The 24,200-nt window shown below is 46.0% G+C and overlaps 1 protein-coding gene across 3 annotated transcripts in view; it reads right to left on the reverse strand.

The window, feature by feature from the left end:
- NDRG2 (NDRG family member 2) overlaps positions 1 to 24,200 on the reverse strand; it is a 297,715-nt gene that overhangs the window by 225,368 nt on the left and 48,147 nt on the right. The gene's annotated exons all lie outside the window — the stretch shown is intronic.

Here is a 24,200-nt window from a genome sequence, read left to right on the forward strand (position 1 = left end):
TGTGAACTTGGGTCTCCTGAACAAGGGACGCAGATGCTGGACAGTGGTGCGAAGACCTTCAAAAACCTGTGCCTCGCAACTTTGACAAAATATTGTTCAAAGGAAAGGGAGGCCTGCCAAATGACTACTGAAATGTAGTGCTCATTAGTGTTAGTATTAGAATACAAAGAACTTTCACACAAAGAAAGCAGTTGCCGCCCGCCTTAGAGGCTAGCAATGAGATTGGCTGTCGGGTTATTGCGGTTGACCTGCCGAACACCTCCAATAGTGAGCTGCCAACGCAATCAACGCTGAGCCCCCTAATCCACAGCCTCTGGAGGGCTCAGAAATGATTTAATGTGGCTAAGAATGTGCATGTGTGTGATGTTAATCTCATGGGTAGAGCCAGCACACTTTTAAGGATTTGGAAAACCCAATCTTTGAACACAAGGAAATTAGAGTGGGCAGGCAAGAAGTGATTTTTACCACAAAAGTGCCACAAGGAGCGCAGTAATACAGTAGCTGGTGTTTATCTGCTAAACTTGCACCCTCTGCAGAGCAATTGCTCCAGGAAGTAGTACCTGAAGGGGAAGCAGAGTGGGTACTTGAAGGCAATCTTCAAATTTGAAATGGGGTGCCTATCCACAAAATCTGCATGGTCATTTAATTCTGGAATTCTTCTCTGAAGCAGCTGCAAAACATTTGTTGAAGGTAATCCATGGAAAAGTTCTTGTGGTATTCAGTTGTTTGAAGTTATCCTTTCCTTCCAAATAAAAATACAAAAGGGAAACAAAGTTCGACTTCTCACAAAACCTGTATGCAGGCAAAAATGCTGGCGCAGAGCAACTGCAGGACAAGCAGGGGGAACAGGTCTGCACTCGAGTTCACCATCAGGGCAATATGGCAGCAAAGTGCATAGACTTAACCAAGTCCAGCAAGACCTGAAGAACTGGCAAGCCGGGGTCCCGCGACAAAAGAATTTAGTGCGGATTGCACTCTACAAAACAAAGGAAGGACATCCCTTGAAATCAATATGAAGTTGTATAAAATCTACTTTTGGGACAAGCAAGGTGTCTTTACATGAACAAACATGGGGGTACTTGGCTCATCAGAATACAGAGAAGATTATGAAAAGGAAAATCGATCTGAAGGAGTTCTTGTGCAACAAATATATTGATCATGTAATAAAAAAGTACAAAATAGTTCAAAATTAGCACAAGCACGTGAGCTGCAATGCTGAGGCAAAGGAGTGGGCCATGGATTAAAAGCCTTGTGCATTACAGCTCGCACATTTTTGAAATGTTTAGCCATTTATTAACTTAAGAAATACATGTGTAGGGACTGAAGATTGGCAGCCCTCTTACGGCTATATACCCCACCCAGTTTCCTCCCTGGTTTGATGGTTGATCCCTTGCTGCCAAATTACCCCTCCCCCTCCGTCAGCTGCCCGCTCACTTGCAATCAGCTTCCCTTCCCGTGTGCTTCCCCCAAAGGCTTGTAAAACACTCAGTTGCTTTCAGAATGTAGATCCGATCCCAATAAGTATATTAATAATAGTAATATTGAACTCTAGAAAAATTCTATAGGCGCAAATCCCAACTAAAACGCATTTAAATGAACATTTTAGGACACAGCTAGAGAAGAAAGAAACAGAAGGGGGCACGTCTGCTAAGCGCACCTCCACTATAAGGGTTCTGCAGAGATTCCCAGATCACACTTCCTCACACCCAAAAGACTCATCCTTGCGTGATCAAAGAGACCATGGAAGTAAACAAGGCTCCCTTAAACCACCGCCCAATCATCTTTCCAAGGGCAAACTCAGTTATTTGAGGGCTCCCAGCAAAACTTAAAGATAAGCTGCACATGCATATAGATAAAGGTGGAGTGTTGACAATGTGAAGCATTTCTATGAATCCGGGATTGAGAGTAGGCGAGCAGGGAGTGTAGGTCTGGTTACACTAAATTACTGGAGCAACTAAGCAATTGCACATCTTGCACCTGGGGGCTGATCAAGGGTGCATAGCCGGGCTTCCGTCTAATGGGTAGGATCGTCCATTGTCGGGGTGGAGGGGTGTCATGGAAATAAGGTAAGTGAATGTTTTGGTGTCTGCATGTATGTGAGGGAGAGGGAGAGGTGTGTGAATGTTTGTAGTGGGAATGGGAGGGAGTGTTAGTTAAAATCAACTGTATGGTTTAACTGTATGACAGGATAGCGTGGTGCGGGGAGAACTCCCCCCTCCGCCATGAACTAAAAAGGTGCACAGCAGAGGACAGAGTGAGGGTCAAAGCAAAATACGTGATATTTCTGCATTTAGACACCAAAACAACCAAAATAAATCTGTCGTTTTGGTGTTCGACCTTCAAGTTGAGGGAATATTACATTGAACCAATGGATCATACATAATGTGCAAAAAGTTAACATTAGCAGCACACATGGAACTTAGATTCGTGGTGCACGTTCTCCTGGTTTCCAGTGGTAGCTCCTGCCTACTGGGTGATGCAGGCACCCAGGAGCTGGTTTTAACTCCTGCTCATCAAAGCTCAATTTCGAACCCTGTGAGGGGGGGGGGGGGGGTTCTGTGGAGAACAGGACAACAGACCCTCCAGATCAATTTATTTTGTAGATTCCTACAATGCACAAACTATGAGGTATGTCAAAATCTCTGCTCAAAACAGATGTTTTCCTGCACTAGTTAAGCAGCCCAAACAAGTATTCTACAGTCTTTAAAATACCACGTATAAAACTTATAAAACATATGCAATAAACATGGTCGTCATTCTCAAGCAAGTTACACAAATGGAAGGGAGTTACAGTAATCATGACAAAGTCTATACAGGCATACAGGCCTCATTTAGCTCCAGTCCACAGCCTTCTAAATCAGTTTGTCATCTGTGTATCTGGTTAGAGTGAGATCTTTCAATGACCATCTAGATTAGCAACCTTACCAGCAGCTGTTTTTTGCAGCTGAAAAAATTGAATAGATTTCTGGATTTTTTTTGCCTTTCCGGGCAAAGGTGCAATTGATGAATGCATTTATGACCTGTCGGTATTGTAGCTCAGTTTACTTGGGCTTGCCCGACAAATCTCTAACAAAACTCCAGTATATCTGTAACACAGGAGCCAGGATCGTCTTTCGTTTGATTGGACAGAACCATGTTTCTCTGGCGTTGCGTGATTTACACTGGCTTCTGGTGGAAAAACCCATTTATTAAAAGTCCACTGTTTGGTCCACAAAGTCTACCATCGTAAAGGACCCTCCTTTCTATTGGGCCGCCTAAAACATTTTCATGGAATTACTTATGTGTAAAACGGGGATTTGCGTGCCATTCTGCCCGAAAATACCTGTCTGACGAATGGGGATTTGCGGGCATAATTGCACGCAAAACCCATTTAATGCCCAAATAATTCCATGAATCAGGGCCTATGTGCTAATCAGCACTCATCTGTTGAAAGATCAAATGGCCTTTAGGAAAACCTTTCAAGCCTTTTTTCCCCAGGCAACTGCTCTGGTAGGTCAGCGTCTATGTTGCAATGGTATGTTCTATAATACTCTGCACCTTAATGCCCCTGTGGAGGCAAAATGAGGAGCTACAAAACCAGTACCTACATGACATAGGTACAGGTTTGACCTTAAGGATGTGTTGCAAGGATGTGGGACCATGCTTTAGAATATTGCTACGATATACAAATGTGCAGAGGATCCGAATTGTGCCTCCTTTCTGCAAGGCAGCACAGCGGCCAAATACATTCTTCTGATAAAGCATCTATATGCTCCGATGACATTTCTGAAATTGGCAAGTAAATTGGAGATTTAAGTATAGCCATTAAAAAGAGCTCGTCTATGGAGCAATGCCAGGTGGTTGCAAAAGAATTGGGCCTTTGAAAATATATCCCCCTCCCTTCTGTGGTGTTAGTCCTAGTAAGCCCCGTGGACTCCGAGAACAGGATCCACAGTCCAAAGGCCCAGCAAACATGATGCACAAGGTGTCCCTCACAAGGTACACAACAATATTCCAGCGCGTCCGGATCTCGTGACCATGTCTGCAAAAAACAAAGTTACCCAACTGGGGAGAGAAATCCCAAGAATGTCCTGGCATATGTATTGCAAGGAAGTCCTATTAGTGCAAGTGCTCATTTGAGAAGGTAATGTTTCGCATTCCGTTCAGAAAATCAAAAGCCGATGATTTTCCCACTGGGGGGACTGCGCGGTCATCTTATGCAAGCAGTAATTACGAACCAACACTTCACTCACACCCTTTTCCGGCATCTCGCTTCAGCAGTTCAACTCCTGACATGGCACTTTTGTGGAACTATTGACCTCATCATTGAAATGGATGGTACAATACATGTAGTGTAAGGTTTGTTGGCACTAGGTCAACTTGTTTCACGCCACCGAGGTCCCATCTCAAGACTACATCTTAAGTGAAAACAGATGGGCCTGGTATACTATAGTAAAAACCTTTGAGTGAGCCAGTTGTGCATTGTACAACATAAGCTCCTCCTTTCCTCTACAAAGACCAGGCTTCTTTGGGGATCGGCCCCTTCTCCTCGCTGGTGGGATCCCACAGCAGCCCTAAGCAGCCCAGCCAGGGGCGAACTGGGCATTGATCTATTCGGGCATTCGCCCACTGGACCGGCCCCATCTAACTCGCAAGGCTGCTCTGGTGTTGGTTTAGCGCTTCCTGCCCGTGTGTGATCACTGCCCTCCCCCCTTCCCTCTCAAGCCACAGGCATCCGAGTCAGTCAACAGAGACAAGGCAATTAAAAAGGACACATTAGCACAACTAAATGGCTTAGGAACTATGGTCATCCAGGTTAAGACTAGTAATGCATATGACGTGACCACGTTTTCTGGAGGACAGAGAGCATTGGGAGCATGTTGCTCAGATCTGTACTTACTGTGAAGAGAAAGTGGTCAAGTTCATGCAGCATCATCTCATTTTCTCCTGTCATTCAGAAAATGTGTTGCATTAAAATGTCTAAAATTAACAGAAGTGGAAACCCCTACATTAGTAGGAACTGGGGAGAATTTGTGAGTTTTCAAAAACTCCAGACTGCTCCGACAGTACTTTTTCCTACTTGGCACCCTTCACAATCAATGAGAGATTGCCCGATAACAAAGAACTTTGTAAGATGATGAATAAACCTCTGGGATTTCTACCTACTGCAGACTGCTTTTCTGGATTTGAAAAAGATCTGAAAAAGACTTGGGAGTCCTGTCCTGAAGAAGGCAGCTAATGTATTCACGCCAAAACACAGCTACTCTGCTTCAACCCTGGACTACTCGCAAAATTAATTTTAAGCACTTAATTCGATATTTTGTGTTATCTTGTGTGTTTCACCATTGGAACTATGCATATACAATGCAGTTCACATTGAAATTGGTATTAGCACTCTTGGTATGCAAGCCATTGTTAAACTATTTTAAATCTGCAAAAATGAAGCTCTAGGATTGGGAATTATGCTCAAATAAAAAATAAAAATAAAAAATGCTTGATTGACTCAAGGCACTAATAGTACATCTAAAAATCTCAAATTTCTTCAATGAGATGCCAATATTTGTTGAATTTAATTTGTTTAAAGAAATTGCCAAATAGATATTGAATCAATTACTGGAAGCAACGCCTCTCTTTGTGTGTTAAAATTAAGAACAAAGTGCAGCAAGAACATCAATCCATGTACTGCGGACTTTCCATTCTAGCAACGGGCGTGCTGCAAGTCTTGTTATTTTATGACAGTGCGTATGAGAGCAAAAGGGTTCATAAAGCTGTGTGCGCAGAGGAATAGTCATAAGCGTGTTCAGGGAGTGGCCTGGGGTGGCTCGTGCTACCCCTGGAATGTGATTGGCCACCCCAGGTGCCACGCCATTATCCTAAACTATGATCATTATGTGTGTGTGCTTGCACTTCATGCCACCCCTGCATAAGGCGGTGCCCCACTTGGGCCACCCCAGTCAAGAGAGTCTGGAAAGAGTTGAACGTTTTTGGAATGCGCTGGAGTTCCTCATTGCCTGGGCTGCTGGTGGGTCCCAACCCGCACCCGAGCCCAGCTTGGACTCCTGGAGCCTTGTATTGCTGGATCAATGGCAACTAGCTTTGAATGCCAAGGAATTCCACCTACCTGGGGGAGTAGGCTGTCCGCATACCTCTGTGTTCCATTTAAAGACACAATTTCAAATGCTCACAGGGTCTACCCAGGCATTCTGCATTCAAGGGTAACACGTTGACAGGGTTCAAAATGGGGGGTGGGGGAGTGGGAGCTATTTAGCTCCTGCTTCTAGCACAGTAGAGTCTGGTTAGCTTGAAAGCAACAGCTACCAGGAGCTACTTTTGGCTCCTAGAGCCAACTCGTGCCTTTCACACATGTAAATGTGACATTAATGGAGTATTTGAGAATGTTAATAAAGAAGAATTAGAACACATCTAATACACATTTAAACAAAATGGCACATACAAAATGGACAAAGACCTAAAGGAGTATCTCTGGTAGCTCCCTGTTGCCCTGTGGTAGCTCCTGCTACAGGATGATGCCAGCACCCAGGAGCTAGTTTTAGCTCCTGCTCATTGAATCTCAATTTCGATCCCTGCGTGGAGTACAGTAGCCAGTAGTGACATTCCTCTACTTACAACATTAAAACTTTTATATATTGGACTTTTGTGCAGATCAAACAACAGAATTCATAACCTGGTATTCCCAATGTTCATCTTTTCTTTTTATATTACTGCAAGCATATGTATTTTTTTAATAGAAAAGGAAACGCCCCAGAACTACCAATTACGCAAGATAACCCACAGTATAACACCATCAAAATTATTGACTTTGCCAGCGCCGCTTATCCTTTAGACAAGTCAGCAGCAGTAGATGGTAAACTGTTATCTGATTTTCTGAGAAAGAACACATATTTAATGGATGTATACGATCTGACCGCAAACGTTTTGTTCACGGGCAAACTGCCCGCATTAAAACTGCTCGGGCCATAAGGGGGACACCCCTGCAGCCCCCTTTTGACATACATACCTAGAAAATGAGGAGTAGGTGCCACCCCTGCCATTCATGTTCAGGCAAGTAGGTCAAAAGGGAAGAAGGTTAAAAAGGTACACCTATAATTAGGTCAAAAAGACCTAACGAACAAAAGTGAACAAACAAATTGGGTAATTCCTTTTTAATAAGTGTTCTGAACACAAAAAGGTACATACATTAGTTTGTTGGGGCCTGATGTGTTACCATTTAACAGCCATTACATGACAGCAGTGTAGCTTACTGAATACAATACTTTTGCACTTACCTCCGTTACAATCAAGCAGCTGAAAAGCACACTTGGTGTAGACATTTATTTTGTACCAAAACAGCCCAATTAACCAGTTTCCGTACCAGCAGTTGCTTTAGCGAGCAGAACTTTTGTGTGCCACAAATTTAAAAAATACAGAATGTGTTAGAGCTCACTCTGCAGGCATTTATGCAGCTTTCCACAAATCAGAGAAAATGTGCATACTGGGCGGGAGCAGAGGTAGCAGACAGACACAGGGGTGATACGTTTGTCGGCATAAACGTTTATTCAAAAGAAAGTAAGGAAAACACCTAAGAGGGGCTCGTTTCCCCGACGCAAACCAAATATTAAAGGACTCTTGTAAGGAGGTCCGTAAAAAGTATATAGTCCACCATCCCTTGTCCTATTCCCTTCCCTTATCAACTAAACCAGAAAGGATGTCGGTTTTCTTGATCCGGAAGAATTAATTAGAGTTCCTATCAGGGTTACAATTTTGGGGAAAACAAAGTTCCAACATGTACCAAAACAAAGTTACAATCAGTGCAAAACAAAAGGTTCCAGAGTAGCAAGGTACTCGGGTTCAAAAGGAAAGTGAAGTTCTAACTCAAAATGTTGGCACCTGGGCTTCTGAATGCGGTTCCACATGCCAGGGGAAATTATTTCTTTTGCCAGGGGAAATGATTTCTTTTCCCCGGCTTTCTTCCAGGCAATTCTCGCAGCACCAGGGAGGATATTTCCCTTCCCCTGGTCCCTTCCTCCACCTTGTTTTGGCTTTCTTTCCAGCCTCTGGGGTACAGGTATCAAACCAGGAGATTCTTTCATGACAATGTGGCAGACTTGCTTCACTAGCTTGCCAAGTACTGCGACTATGAAGATAACCATTGTCAGTCATTGGGGCGGGTACCAAACCCATCTTCCTTGGTTTCATTCTTGGGGGCTCGAGAAGGTTACTTTGCTTCCCAGAGTTTTTCTTCCTCTGTTTAGGTGGGTCAGGGTATCCCATAATTCCCGTCTGCCCCTACCAACCAGTCCGGTCACCCCTGTACCTTTAGGGTCTCTCCTTTGTTTTTTCCCCAAATTGGAACCCTGATTGGAACTCGAATTTGTTCTTCTGGATCAAGAAGACCGACATCCTTTCTAGTTTAGTCTCTTGGTCGATCTTGGGGTGTTTTTGCTACAGGTTTGGGCTTGTGCAGTCTTCCACCGCCCCCTTCTTCGGTGTGCTCGGCAGCCCCGCAGCATGGGCTTTCTGTCAGGTCCTTTGAAAAGGCACTCTCCTGGGCTCTGCGCAGTCCTCAGCACTTTGCCAGTGTGCAAAAGTCCCCCTTCTGCCCGACGGAGCTTCTGGTCCACAGCTGCTTCTGCTTTAGCACAGCATTCCTGCTCCTCCAGGAAGGGTTTTTCTCAAACTTCCTGAGTCTGTCTTCCCTTTTATACTGGCTCTAGCCAATAGGACTTGGGAAGACACTAGACCATTCATCATTTTTTCTTACAGGTAATCCTCATACCGCCACACTTCTCCCTCATCACAGTACTGATCCTAAGACTCCCTGCTGAGTCATTGGGATTCTTCCTCATCACAGTAGCGGGAAAGGGATCTTCACTTATGTAACTCCAATTCCCAGTATTTTTAAAAGTGACAGAGTTCCAATGCAAAGGGGCACCCCTTGAGAAAAAGTTACGATATCCACTGATTTGTCACAATATCCACAGAATATCAACACAATTTTGTTACCCCCCCTACACACAGAGGTGGTAAACCACCACTATGTGCCAAAATTAAAACATTATTAGTACAAAGTATTTATCTTCAATTAACTTGTGATAAAAACGAACCAACTAGTTATGGAATTAAAATACGTCTAAAATAAGGGTTGTAGGTTTCCCTGAAAGCCGATTTCGCCAAAACTCATTGTGTAGAGTCTGGTTTCCGCACTGCAGGGAAACATCGTTCCCTCTCAGCTCCCGCTCCCTTGTTATCTCCCAAAGAGGGGGATACCCCTACAACGCCGCCCCACAGCATGGCAACTGTTCCGCAGGGAACAGCCCTGCCACACCCAGACTCCACATCCACTCTCCAGGTCCCAACAGGTTACGCATTCATACATACCCCTACCCTCACCACGAAATCACCTCCTTATCTATCTACTTAGGCCGCCACCAGCCAAGCTTCCAACACGAAAGCACGCTATACCAAAATAAGTGCTCGAGTTCATATTGTAGTAAGTGTGGAGACGGATACCTTTCTGTAGCATTTGCTTTTGCTTTTTATTTTGATTTGGGATGGGTCATTGGAGAAAACGTCAAAAATCAAGGGGGCATTCCAGGTAAGTATGACAGACTAAAGGTGTTGCACTTGCTTGTAACTTGAGGGCTATGTCGTACAATCCAAGTGATTTCGGCACAGGTTTGCCAAAGGCTATTGACTTGCCTGGGCAAAACACTTAAGTGCTGGGCTGGGTGACGCCTACAATGATTCTATATGGGAATTCAGGACGAACATAGACACCCTAAGTACTCAGGGTTTTGTTTTTTATGCGCCCCGCCCCCTCTCACTTTCTTGGTCTAGAGGCACAACCAACAGGAGACGTGAAGAGCCCCTTTCATTTTATGTATGGAGGTACCTGAGTTTTTCTTTATTGTGACTGCAAATAATACAAAACCATACCCCTCTACAGGAAGGAATATTCAATATTCATTCATACATTTTAATCTTGAACTGTACTGTGATAGGTAACTTTAGATTAAAATTCCATGTACATGACAAATCTTTGAAGACTAGAACAAATATCAGCGTCTCCAGAGTGGAGTTGCTCCTCCTCTCGTCCACTGATTTTAGATTCCACGCAACAAAGGATCGATTGTGAAGAGAAGGGTAAAGAGCAGTGCCTCAATCCCATTCGTTCTACCTCTCCCATCCAGTGGCCATGAACTACACGAGTCACTCCTACAGAGAAACTCAAGAGACACAAAGTACCCTATATGCAGAGAGACGCCTGCACAAAATAAGGCCAATTTAAGGGTTTTTAGGGCCCAGACACATTTGGGACCCCTCTCAAATAATTAAAATGAAGGGACCCAATAATCTCTTACCTTCACCCCATCCCGATCACAACTCATAACTTGATGTCCGCCCTTGGAGGCAATCGAAATAAACAATATGGGGTCTCCCAACTCCCTTTATCGGTGCTGGAATGGGGATAAACAAGTGGCATTTCAAGGGCAACAATAGCATTCCACGGTGAGGATATCTGTGTTCTAGCATACGTACAGCGTCATTGGTTTTCAAATGGTGTTGCCATGAGTGAGTCAAAGTCCTGTTTGCAATATAGGAATGGCCATAAAAAAAAAATATATGAAGCAACAGCATAGCCAGTTCATTCCGGAGTGAGGTTTTCTTTAAGAGTTTACCCTGAGAACTAAATCCCTAAATTACGGACAATTCTGAAATATATCGTTTTTTCGGAATTATGAGAAGGTAGACAATTAGATTAAATATGCTGGCCGAGATCACACACTTTTGTTAAACTGTACAGCTGGATTGAAGTCAAGCCCAGTATGTAATGTTGGCTCTTGACTTCATAGTTTCTCAGTGCTCATCATACAGCAAGATGTTTCGGCACGTTTGTCGAGCATGAACACATACCATGTGTTGTAGACCCATTAATGAAAGTACACATAGCCCTACAGAGAAGAGATGTATTGGCCACTTTTACTCCTGAAAAATAGGCAAATACTCCCAAAAAATTAAAATAGAGAGTGAAAATACTCTCAACAAAAATAGCGTTCACCCACAAAGCTCCATGGATACGTTTGGACCAGTAGCGCACGTAGTACGAGAGGAAGAAACTACTGTTATTTGTGCCTGATGGGAAGAAGCAAACTTGTATCTTTATATGTACACGAATAACTAAGTGCAAAGAAATAATTATTACAAAAAGATTACTGTTTTCCAGTTTAAACATCTTTACCTACTTATAAAATACTCCAATTGAAAAATTAACTTACATTTTTACTCCCAAAAAATAATTTAACTCCAAAACGGAGTAAAATAATCCCACTTCCAAATCATATCTGGAGCACGGCGTACACAAATCACATGATAAACCAAAATGGCATGTTTTAAAAACATTTTAGAAACCGGATATGCAAAAGGAGCAGGATTGTAGTTTTATTTCTACATACTAATTGGAAATCCACATGTGCCAATCCCAATTGTTGTGATTTTTAATTACACGTAACAAAAGAAACTGTATACAGCCACCTGTTTATAGTCATTTTTTTTACGAAGACTTGCAGATTGATATTCATGACATGAAGAATATTTGAAATTCTAGAAAAAAGTAAAGTGTTAGCCACATGCACAAAGCACACCAGCATGAGCAACAAATCACTGGTCCATGGCTATTGGCAAATGCGATTTTTGAACCCTCGACGCAGAGGGCTTCCGGAGGAGCGCCACTAAATGCAAAATCAACAACGCATTTCCACGCAAGGACTGCAAGGACATTCATTTCAGGGGGCTGCTTCAGACGTAAGAACATCCCTAACTGCTGAAAAGTGCCATCCCTTTATGGCAAGCTAATGAGCCCATCATAATGCGTTACTCCCTAAGACGTATGCGAGTGGCAAACCTTTTTAATTTTATTTCTCCAAGCCGTATAAAAGAAAAATGGCATTTGATTTGCCAGTATGTTTTCAAGCCCCATTTAGAAGATTAAAAGGTGACCGAGTTCCCACTGGCGAGATAGCACCAGCATAAAATATAAGTGGCAATCATGAACCGGCGCTACAGATCTGCCCGGAAATGGTACCCTGGGAAAACACCCACTAAAATCCTTCTTAACACTTCTGTTAGGAAAGTAATACACAATACGAAATTGCTATTCCTTGGCTGCAAGAGTAAAATTAACCGTGTCCAAGAAAATACATACAGGATTTTTTTTATTTTTTTTTACTGTGAGTTACATAAGATTAGGGATATTTTCCCCTGCCTACTATTGCCAGATGCCTTGCTGCCAAATTGCTCACCCTTCCCAGTCATATGGGAGGAAGGATGGCGCGGGGGAAATGTGCTGGTCTTGGAAGCAAGGCAACGTGGCGCAACACAGGTACAAATCCAGATCCTGCGCCTAGAAACCACTCGTTGGTATTAATAGCGATATAAATGAACAGCAACATTTTTTGAAATTATAAATTAAATAGCTCCCCGCTCCCTTGAATCTCTACATCCCTCACTGTGTCCTTAGCACTTAGTTTTCAAAGTGCTTCAAAGCTTTCTGACCAGTGCTCAATAAATACCCTCATAATAAGGTCAATATTATTGTGATAACATCATGGTTGGTGATGCTTTTGTAGGGGATATGTTCCCATACAGCCCTGCAAAGGTTAAGATTTGACTCAGTATCTTGGAGAAAGAAAGTTGGCTTGTGCCAAGACCAAAGAAGTGTGCCAGTGGGAGGCAATACCTCATGGCTGGGATGAGTCCAAGATTGAGGTGTGGGGGAGTGAAGGAAAGCTGCTCCAGCTCGAAAGTTCAGAAGCAGATTTAATGATCCCGGAAGGTTCTGCTCAACAGCCTGGAGAAGAAAGACTTCAACTCTTCCTTAGTGCCTGCAGGGGCGGACAAGCATCCATTTTGCCAACCAAAACCTCAAGTCCTTGTCTGGAACAATAGGCTGTTTAATTGGAGAATGTTCTAAGGAACAGCGTGTACGCTTCATTATTTGCGCTATGCAGAAACTAGAGTTGACCGGCTGTCCCTACTGACAGGTTTGCAGACACCCTGTCTCCAGGCTTGCTGGACTCCCCAAAGTGAACATCCATTTTAAAAGCGCTGGAACTGGCTTGGCAGTCGCCAATCGTGCATCACAGCTCTGGTTGGGGAATATTTAGGCCTCAGGTGGCCTGGACCACTTGGGTAGGAGGCAGGTTGCTATGGTTGCACAGTGGTGTTTGTCGAAGCTCTGGTTGGGGAATGTTAAGGCCTCAGGTGGCCTGGACCACTAGAGCGAAGTAGAAGGCAAGTTGCTATGGTTTGCAAAAGGACATCAAATAAACATTAAAAGCGGGCCATTGTTTTAATCTGGGCAGGAATTGATGGCCGTCAGATTGCTTAACCCCAAAAAGGTTTCTTTACTGCATTGGCGGGTGTAAAACGCACATTAATGTTCTAACCGAACAGGATTGTGGGAATGTTCTTTTCCAATATGAGGATTGTCAGGATGAAGTAACAAAGTGAAGAGAAGATTAGAGGATATAAAAGAATCACTTACTGGGCTAGAATTGTAGAAAGCCTGCGGCGGCTTCCAAGGGGGAATTGTGGTTAAGTTGAAGTCTAAGAGTCTGCAAGTGCCGCGACAGGTGGAGGAAATTGTGATCTAGATGGGCTCGGTGGGCTCTTGGAGCCGAACTGTAGAGGTGACCATGTACAAAATCGGGTGAGCAGCGCTCACTTAGCTTCCATTAAACACGGGTCTAACTGATGGCCAAGAACGATTGCCGTTCAGGCATAAAAAAAGATACGACAGGCATTGTATTTCATGCCAGACAATGTATTCATACAGATTATTGCACGGAGTACCAAACTATATTTTTTTTATATAGGTTGTAAAGTTTACTGCGGAAAGTTTTGCAGGCCGGCAGGTGTTTCACGCACTTTCTTGTGCCCTTTCAAGGCCAATACTATTTAAATGTACTTGGTTCAGTAAGAGCATCTATTGATATTTGCACCAGTTTGATACGGCTTAGATGCCCACAGATCATGTCTCTTTTAGAATGGCCACTTCACGGTCCCCATGTCCCAGGGAGCAGAGGGGCTTTAGCTCCTGGTTCTAGCTTAGAAGAGCCTGGGTAGCTTAACACCATCATCTACTAGGAGCTACTTTTGGCTACCCAGCCCAACTGGCACACTACAAACATACATATGTGATATTAACTCTGGGCTGGCGACAGTTAGGACTTGATGATTGTCAAGTCCTGTTGCCCGCTCCCGAGCCTTCCCTGAGGTTCCTGGGGTCGATTGTAGTGCAGGTGAGGCAGGGGAATAATATAAGAGGAGGGCGGGTAGGCCTTAATTAAAAAAAAAAAAAAAAAAAAAAAAAAAAACAATAATAATTTCGTCGGATTTAGCGTGTTTAGGAGGGGTGCCGTACATAAGACACCCCTCGCGTTTTTACCGTGTTTTCTGGGTCCTGTTCACTCCGAGGGTATCCCGTGAGCGGGGGCGTGGGGGCTCCGCGGTGTTTGGGTGGGAAGTGTTCATCCGTGCTCGGGCCCGCTGTGCGTTAGGGCCTGGGGGGGGGGGGGGGGCGGAGATCCAGCGGCTCCGCGGGGGAACTTTCGTCGCCTTTTGACGAGTGTTGGCGCTGGGTACGGGGCGCGTAACAGCGCTCGTACAGAAAGGGTTGGCCAGCACTTTTAAAGGGGCCGTGTCCCTCGCGTGTAGAGGGAGTGCGGTGTGGGTGTGTCACCGCCAGGGGGCAGTGTTCTTTGCCGGTTAGCGAGCACTAAGTAGTGCTTGGCTACAGTGGTTGGGAGGGCTCCCTCGTGGGTTTCTTGACCAGGGTAAAGAGGGGGGGGGGGAGGGGGGGGGGGGATTGAAGAGGAAATTTTAGTTTTAGGTTATAAAAAAAAAAAAAAAAAAAAAAAAAAAAATATATATAGTTAGATTAATTTTATATTTTGCATTTTGGGCAGAAAGGAAGCAGATAGTTTCAAAAAAAAAAAAAATAAATAAATAAAATAAAGAACAGTTTTTCTTTTAGTAAGTGGCAGTATTAGGGAGGTTATTTTACAGGGTAGCACACAAGGTGTGTTTTGTGGTTCTGGGGGGCGGTTAATTTAGTGTTAGGGTTGTGAGGTTTCTCAGGAACAAAGGGGGGGCTAGCCCACGGGTAGGTCCCGGCTCGGGGGGCATAGGGTAAATTAGGGCAAGTTAGGGGGTATATTTCTGGGCACACGCGGTTTAGTGTGCACAATGGCAGGCCGGAGGGCAAGCAAGAAGGGGCGGGTGGATGCGGGGGCCTTGAAGAAGGCCCTGGAAATAATTAGCTGGGCGACGAAAGCCCAATTGGAAGGGGCGGTGGGGGTAGTTACGGGTGAGGAGGAGTGTGGGGGGGGCCGGCCGCAGCGCAGAGCGGCGGCGGACGGGGCCCTGGCGGCGGTGGTGGCCTGCACCCCTACGGCAGGGAGAGGGGAGAGTTGGGAATCCAGGGGTAGGAAGATGAGGAGGGAAATAGACAAGAGGGCGGATGGCGGTTTGAGCAGGTCGAGTGGGCAGCCAGGGAGGGAGGAAGGGTATGATAGCTCTAGGGAAGAGGGGAATGCGCGTGAAGTTAGGGACCAAGGGAACACCAGTGGGGGCTGGGGTGGGGGGCAGGTGGGTGTGGCAGGGCAGAGAGGAAGAGGGGGAAAATACCTGCAGAAGAGCGCAGGTGGGAGAAGGAGGGAGAGGTCCCCGTCAATTGAGGAGGGTAGGGTGGGGCGCGGAACGGCCCCCCCGGATAGGAGGAGTGGGGGCGGAGGGCGCTGCGCAGCCCCCGCTGTGCAGGTGGAGGGTGAGGGTTTCGGTACGGCCCCTCCTCGGTTAGCGCAAGGAGAGCCTAGAGGGCACAGCACAGCCCCTAGCAACGAGGATGTCAGGGTGGAGGTCGGAACGCCTCGCCCAAGAGAAGAGGACCAGGCAGAGGTTCCCACAGCCCCGCCGAGAAGACGTCAGAGGGGTGGCGGGGCGGACGCCCCGGGCTCGGAGGAAGATCAGCAAATCATCTCGGGCAGGAGCCCGCATCCTCAATGGTATTTAAGGAGTGATGAAGTTGGTTGGGAGGAATACGGGGGGCAATGGGAACTTGAGGATTACAGGGCGGAAATGGAAATGGCGGAGGGGAGAAGAAGTTCAAGGTGGGACTGGGAAAGGGAAGTACAAGGGGGTCGGGGCGAAGCGGGTCGAGGAAATTATTGGCTGGGCGATTGTGCTGACATGTTTTGTCCCCGCAGCAGGAGCCCTCTAAGAATGGAGAGGAGGAGCACCGGTGTGGAGGCCAGGCCGCAGATGGCAGGCGTGGAAAGAGGTGAGAGGGAAAGGGAATGGTCATCTGCATGGCAGAGAGGGGTCACAAATAGGGGGTTGGGGGATGACCGGGGTGGTCTACAAGGTGTGATGAAGGAAGTAGGGGTGCAGGCTTTTGGAGCCGAAGGGGTTGGAAAGAACATTTGCTCAGTGGAGGTCCAAACGGACAAAGTGGTGGAGCCATTGGGGCTCGAGGTGCAGGCGGGAAAAGATAAAGAGGTGGAGGTAAAGGGAAAGGAGAAGAAATTGCCATACATGGGGATAACAAAACCATTGGGGGCACATTTGATGGCAGCGACCAGGGAGAAGATACAGGGAGGTGAATTTGTGGATGTCTTCAAGTTGCTGCATAGGGAGGTGAGAGCGAAAGAGGGGTCTAAGGAGGAAGAGAGAGAGCTGGCTTCACGCCCGAGGGTCCCGGTGACCATTGAGAATTGGACGTCGGCGTTTATCATTTACGCCAGCGTGTATTGCGAAAAATTCCCGGAGCGTTGTGTGGCCCTGCTTAAATACATGGATGTAATAAGGAAGGCTTTCACGAGCTTTGGGGGCTTTGCTTGGGTAAGGTATGATGAGGAATTTAGAGCGAGAATGGCGGAGGACAGTCAGGCGGTCTGGGGGGAGATAGATATGGATCTTTGGCTGCAATGGATGGCCCCAACGAGGCCAGCCCCGACATCGCACACAGCGAGTGGGCTGCCTGTGCCTTACCGGCCCTTTCTTGGTCGCCCCGCCCATGAGGGGGTGGGGGTAGGAGGCGGAGGACAGCCCTCAACTGCATGTTGGGCGTTCAATAAAGAAGGCTGCACGAGGTGGATGTGCAAATTTAAACACGAGTGCAGCAGGTGTGCGGGTCGGCATCCGGTTACAGAGTGTTTTCAGACAGGGGACAGTGGGTCAGGGCGAGGAGCGGGGCAAGGAAGTGGGGGGGAAGGACCGCATACCAGGTAAATTGGGGTGTGCTGGTAGGTCGGGCTCAGTTTAATGTAAAAGTAGGGGGGGGCACAAGGTTTGATGAAAGATGGTTGGGGGCAACTGAAAGGGGGGCAGAAGAAGGGTGAGGAGGAAGACGCGTAGGTAGGGGAGGGCCGCAGGGGGGATGTAACGGTGGTAATTGTTAAGGGGAGGTAGCTGTCGTTTGGAAGGCATGGACGACGGGGGTGAAGCTCTCACGCTTGCCGCACGACAAGGTGAGTAGGCTTCAGGCTGCATGGACGGAGGTGCGGGAGCGCCTCTGGTGCAGCAGGGGGAAGTGAGGATTTGGGTCTGCATGGACGGGGGTGCACTAGGGCCCCTGGTGCAGCTAAAATAAGAAATACAAAAATAAAAAAGTGGAACAGAGAAGCGAGGTGCCGGAGGAGGAATTTATGTGGAATGGTCTGCATGGACGGGGGCGCAGGTTTGGCCCCTGGTGCAGCGGTGGAGAGGAGTAAAAAAAAAAAAAGGGGGCCTGCATGGACGGGGGTGCACTAGGCCCCCTGGTGCAGGTGGGAAACAGGTGGTAATGGACGCAAGTAGCTTGAAGATGGTGATATGGAAGGAACTGCATGGACGGGGGCGCAGGTTTGGCTCCTGGTGCAGCGGTGGAGAGGAGTAAGGCAGAAAAGGGGCCTGCATGGACGGGGGTGCATTAGGGCTCCTGGTGCAGGCGGGGAAGAAAAAAAAAAAAAAAAAAAAAAAAAAAGGTGGTAATGGATGCGAGGAGCTCGAAGAGTTATAAGGAAGGGACTGCATGGACGGGGGTGCAGGTTTGGGCCCCTTGGTGCAATGGCGAGAGGAGGAATAAACTAAAGGTCCTGCATGGACGGGGGTGCACGTGGGCCCCCGGTGCAGGGGGGACAATGCAGGAATGTAAAGGAATAAACTGGGCACAACAAGTGGAACAAATAGTTATTGCTTGTAGGGGAGCTGTCTGCGACTTGTTTTTACGTGGTTATTGTTTGGGGGCTTTCAGGGTTTGAGTTGGTCGGGGGAAAAAGGGGGGTAGTGGGACTGTAGTGGGAAGATGTTCAAATTACAGAAGAAGGTTTAGACATCAAGATTAAAAGGTCTAAGACGGATAAGAAGGGAAGGGGCTCGTGGTTTCGGCTGGGTCGTGGGAGCAAGGTCTTATGCCCAGTTCCAGGTGTTAGGGGTATCGCGGAAGGAGTGGGTGGCAGTGGGAGAAAAGGAAGAGGATTTCGGGACTCATTATTTAGGATGGGCGCAGCATCTGTGGGTACCGGGCTGGGTTTTTTCAGAAGACAAGGTGAAAAGATTGGGACGTTGGAGGTCTGGGAAATATAAGGGGTACGGCAGGGAGTTTGTTAATGGGGTTGTTGAAAAGGTGGTTAGGACTTGGTGGGCCAACTGTTGTTGAAATATTTTTGACTTGTCAGTGATTTTGTATTTTCTTTTTCAGATGCTGCGCGAAAGGAAGGGGAGTTGGCGCAAGTTTTGATTTGTTGGCCATTGAATTGTTAAGTGGGTTGGGAAGGAAGTGGGGAAAAGGGGTTTGGAAGGTAACAGGGGTGCAGTTACAAGGAAGTGGGGGTGAGACGGCACGGGTTGGGGGGCCTGCGGGGGGATCAGCTGCCTCCTATATTGGCAGGGTTGAGGGAACGCTTGGGGTTACAGAGGTGGCGATTTTGCAGGCAGGGGAGAATGACCTGGTGAGGAATACGGGTGGCTCTTCTTAGTTTCTGGGCGGGGAGACTGGGTAAAAAGTTTGAGGTAGAAAAGTTTGGGGGGGGGGGGTGGGGCAGAAAGAACTCCTCGGGGGAGGGTTTTTCTGGTGCCGGGGGCATGGCCCCTTTTGATGTGGGGGGAGGGAAGCACAATGGGGGAATGACACGGGAAAGGATGGGGTGGCGCTGTTTGCACAAGCAGGTCACCCCGGGGGAACAGGTATTGAGCCTGGAGGGGCATGGCCCCTGGGAGAAAGCGGGACGCCTGGAAAAGGGGAAAGGAGACGGTAGGATCCAAGGGATCATTAGGGAGGAATTAGGTTATTTAATTATTTAATTGTTGGGGGAAAATGAAAATGTTAATTTATTTAAGTGGTGGTTAAAATATTCCTTTAGTTTGTTAGGCCATGGAGCCAGTTAAGCGTTTGATTGTAAGCTTTGGCCTGTCACATTAAAGCGACCTTTTCCACTTTTAAACGAGTCTGGGTTTTTGTGCATTAAGCCAAAAGGGGGGCCCCGGGGGGAACGCGAAGCGTTTCGGCGATGCACATGGCCAGCGAGTGGCCGTGGGGCAGAGCGCCTCCTGGGGGGGTATTTAAGGGTTCAGGGAAGGTTCGGGAGGCAGGCGACAGTTAGGACTTGATGATTGTCCCGCCCTCCCACCCCTTTTCACTTTCGTTAGGGTAGTGTCTGGGTATGTAATATGGTGGGATCCATTGTTCATGGGATGATGCAGGGGTTTTTTAGATGGCATGGCGGGTTCAGGAGTTTTGGGGTCTGTTAGGAAGGTAGGTTTGGTGGTTTTGTGTGACAGGTCAGGGCATTGGGAAAGTTGTGTGTAATACATGTTGCTGATGTGGCAGGTCAGGCTGGCTGCAGGTCATAGGAAGGGGGAGTTTGGTGTAGAGGGGAGTTTGAAGGGTGTTGAAGTGGGTCGGGGCGCCGGGGGCATGGCCCCTTTTGATGTGGGGGGAGGGAAGCACAATGGGGGAATGACACGGGAAAGGATGGGGTGGCGCTGTTTGCACAAGCAGGTCACCCCGGGGGAACAGGTATTGAGCCTGGAGGGGCATGGCCCCTGGGAGAAAGCGGGACACCTGGAAAAGGGGCAAGGAGACGGTAGGATCCAAGGGATCATTAGGGAGGAATTAGGTTATTTAATTATTTAATTGTTGGGGGAAAATGAAAATGTTAATTTATTTAAGTGGTGGTTAAAATATTCCTTTAGTTTGTTAGGCCATGGAGCCAGTTAAGCGTTTGATTGTAAGCTTTGGCCTGTCACATTAAAGCGACCTTTTCCACTTTTAAACGAGTCTGGGTTTTTGTGCATTAAGCCAAAATGGAACGTACATCACAGACAGAACTGTAGTGGATGCGTGTCATGCACAAATTAGATTTGTGGCGCGCTTTATACTAGCTATAGATTCTACCGAGATAGCTCCCGCCTACTGGGGGATGCCCAATACCCAGGAGCTGCATGTAGCACCTGCTTATCAAATCTCAATTTCCACCCCTGCACTTAACATTAATTTATAAACAGGTCAAAATACATACACATCTGGGAAGTATTTGGGTTAAGGAATCTTGTTAGCTAGAAGAGGTAGCTATTATAAATGATGCAAAAGCATGCCAATACCTCCAACATACTCACACCCTCCCAAACCCACTGGTCATCTGTAGTATGCACAGTCCAGGCAGGAGGATCAGGAGGAGACCTGCTCACAAGGCACAGGAGGCGCAAGAGAGGAGAGAAGGTCCAATTTCACATTCGCCAAATGGTATTAGGGAGCATTGCCCTAAAGAATTTACCAACGACTAAATATCACCCCCGTGTGTGTGTGCTTCAGATTCACCCCCGTATGTGCTTCAGTATCACCCCCGTGTGTGTGTGCTTCAGTATTAAAAATGACCTTTGGGCTAATTGGAGGAAATTTGCAAGACTTGCATGTGAAAGCGGCAGCAGAGAACGGGCCATCAGCAAGCAGCTGTCTTCATACGACAGTAATTAAAAGGGCATGCTATTAGTATAGGAAACAGTCCCAGCCTTAATGGGACCTCATATTAAAGCAGAAGATACATACAAATAATGTCCATTTTATTTAAAGAGGGGATGGGTCGGGATCCTTTCCCTATTGCGAGAGTTCTTACCATGAAGGGACGTATTAATATGTTAATTATAATCTTATGGCGAAGGGTTTATACAACCAATATTGTTCTGAAATCATGAAAGGGGACGGTGTTCGGGAGGTTACCACAACCCTCTGGTAAGGGTTGTAAAACAATTTAGCTTAACAGCAAAACAGGGTTCCTAGCAAAAGGTTTACTAGACCCCTCTATAACAGTAGTTGTGGCAGATCAGTCAGACTTAATTTAAGGAAAGGGAGAAAGGTAGGCAGTGAAGTTCAGCTATTCCACCCCAATTATCCACAGAGACACACTACACTGGTATACTGAAAAATATGCTCTTCATGATAAAATTACACAAAGAATATCTATTAGGACACAGACGTGCTTTGGGTTAAACACAAGTGTCTATATACAAACAGTAATGGTCAGTGAAGGTACAACCCACTCCCAATACTAAAGGGAAGCCCCACTACCTAGTGGCAGGGGTTTGGGTCTATTTGACCTAATCGCATTTGATCACATTTATTTGACTTTTTTTTGTCTAAAATGCAGGGTGAGAGCCCCCGCAAACTCCCCCCACTTCCCCCTCAACCCAATCTAATCCCTTACCCACACCATATGCATATTTTATTAAATGTGACCCAAATAAATGGTAAAAGAAATTCAATCATGTGTTTTAGTTCAAATGTTTTTAGGTCAATAGCACTAATACTTTGACAGGCACTATACACACATAGGATTAGGGGTGGGAAGAGAATCGGAACCCTCAGCAACAGAAAACTGAATTTATGAAGTCCGAAAAGCGATCAAAATGGTCACAATAATTACTAGACCTCTAGCACATGGTACTAAACAATTCGAATGCACGCCATCCATAACATGCAGCACCTAGATTGGGGAACACTAGCAGCCAAGTCCCGAGGGCCACCAGAAGTTACACTCCTACAAAACAGACACACAGACACAGTAATAACCAGCAATTTTACAATGAGGTAAGCATTTTCAATAGACAGGAGTGTAATACCAAGTCTTTAACACAGGTACAGAGGTAGATGCTAACATTCTAGTTATTTGGCCTAGAACTCCAAGAGCCGCAGAGGTTTAGTATCATGAATAACCCGCCAGCCCTGGTAAGTAAGTACTCACGGTGGCAACCCGAGAAAACTTGGCTCAGGAACAGCAAAACAGCCCAGAGTAAAAAGAGTCTCCCCTTTCAGGTCATGTTACAGGATCCAGTCACCGAAAGACGTGAATCCCAGACCAATGACGAACCAAATGTAGAACCAAAGGAACTTAACCAAGCAGATCCAAATGGCTTGACGAGCCAAAAAGGGCAGTCTGCCAGCAGAAAACGATCCAACATAATGGTGGTGACAAAGGGCGGCCCACATGAACAGCAGAGGCCTGTTAGATGGTGTCCCACCACCCTCCTGAATGACTGCGGCTTTCTAGCCCAAGGCGTAAATCTAAGGATAATTTTAGGAAGGTGACAATAAAATGGCCAAGATACTACCCCAGAACTGAATAACCAACCCAGCGAGCGAGGAGGACCAGGGGTAGGGCGAGGACAGTACAGGAAAGAGGTCCAGCAGCCACATGTGAAAAACAGTGCAGAGGAGAAGGACACAGGCCTATCTATGTAATTCATTTACTTTTTATACAGGCTGTAAGCAGATACATGCAACAATGAAACTTTTTTTTTTTTAAGAGATTGGCTAAGAATGACAAAATGTTTTTGTAAAGCAGTTTGAAAATAAAATTAATTTAATTATGCATGATATTTGTATTTCAAGGGACCTGTATACACAATGTTTAAATGAGTGATCATGGTCTGCTTTCTTTGACCATGAGGGCCTTCTATGAAGCTATCGATTGTGCTAGTCTTAAATTGATTGCAGAAGGAAGTACACCTCAGAGACCATTCACTCATCTGGAGGCCCGCTTTCTCCACTCATGTGTGGTAACTGAATGTTTTAACCCTGGCTGTCCTACCTTGGCGGATCCTAATAATTTCGTAGGCACAATACAACATCTTTTAAGTGAGCCAACAGCTGATAAGTACCTCTTCAGATCTAGGTAACAAAAGTCTGTGCATAAACATGTTTTTGACGAGTCAATTCTGGCAACAACTTTGTAACAAAATTAGGAAATTGAATCCACATGATAGTAATTTTAATATATACTGTTGTAAACTCACACACTCTTATTCTAATTGGCTTAAATCTCATCCCCATATGATGGCTCTAAAAGATGAAGAAGCCATGCTCCGCTGCATTGCCTAAAAGGATGCGAGTGCTTTTTGGAGATTGATAAAATAATCCTGGATTTCAACATTGTATACAAGCACAACAATTTCTGGTAAAGAGTGGGGAAAGTATCTTGCAAATCTATATTCATGTTCACAGAAAGGGAATTGTGAATGCAGACTGGACAGGATCATTTACATCTTGATCTGGAGGCAATTTGTCGCAGTATTCAGAAGTGTAAATCATCAAATGCTCCCAGCCCAGATGGCCTTGCGAATACCAACTTGAAATCTGATCCTTTTTTTTGGGCTTTAATTTTAAAGAGTTTATTTAACAATATTTTTAAACTACCAATCTGTTGCCTCCCTCCTGGAAAGGAGCATTGTTGGTTTTCATTTTCAAACGTGGAGACAGATTAGATCCATCACACTATCGGCCCATCTCTCTTTAGGATTCTTCCAGCTAAATATTTGCAAATATCTTGCTGGGAGAACTAGAGAGATGGGACAGGTTTGCCCATTGCCTTGATTCTTACCAATCAGGTTTCAGAAAAGGGTAGGCGCATCCCTGAACTGCTACATCTGTTGAGTGATGAAGCCTTAACTGAGAAAGGACCGATTTATTTGGCCTTTGTGGATATTTCTCAGGCTTCGGATTGCATCATAAGGGTTATACTCTGAAAATAACTCCAGAATTTAGGCTGTCCACCTGCGTTAAGTATTTTAGTGACCCTGCATTCGAGAAGCAAATAAAAGTGAGGCTTGACCAATGGGGCACATTTACGCAGCGTGGCCTTTGTAAGGGCTGCGTTTTTGCCCCATTCTTGTTTAATATGTATGTTGGT

The sequence above is a fragment of the Ambystoma mexicanum genome, chromosome 13 (genome assembly GCF_040938575.1).
Source record: "Ambystoma mexicanum isolate Mex_15411 chromosome 13, UKY_AmexF1_1, whole genome shotgun sequence".
Lineage (NCBI taxonomy): Eukaryota > Metazoa > Chordata > Amphibia > Caudata > Ambystomatidae > Ambystoma > Ambystoma mexicanum.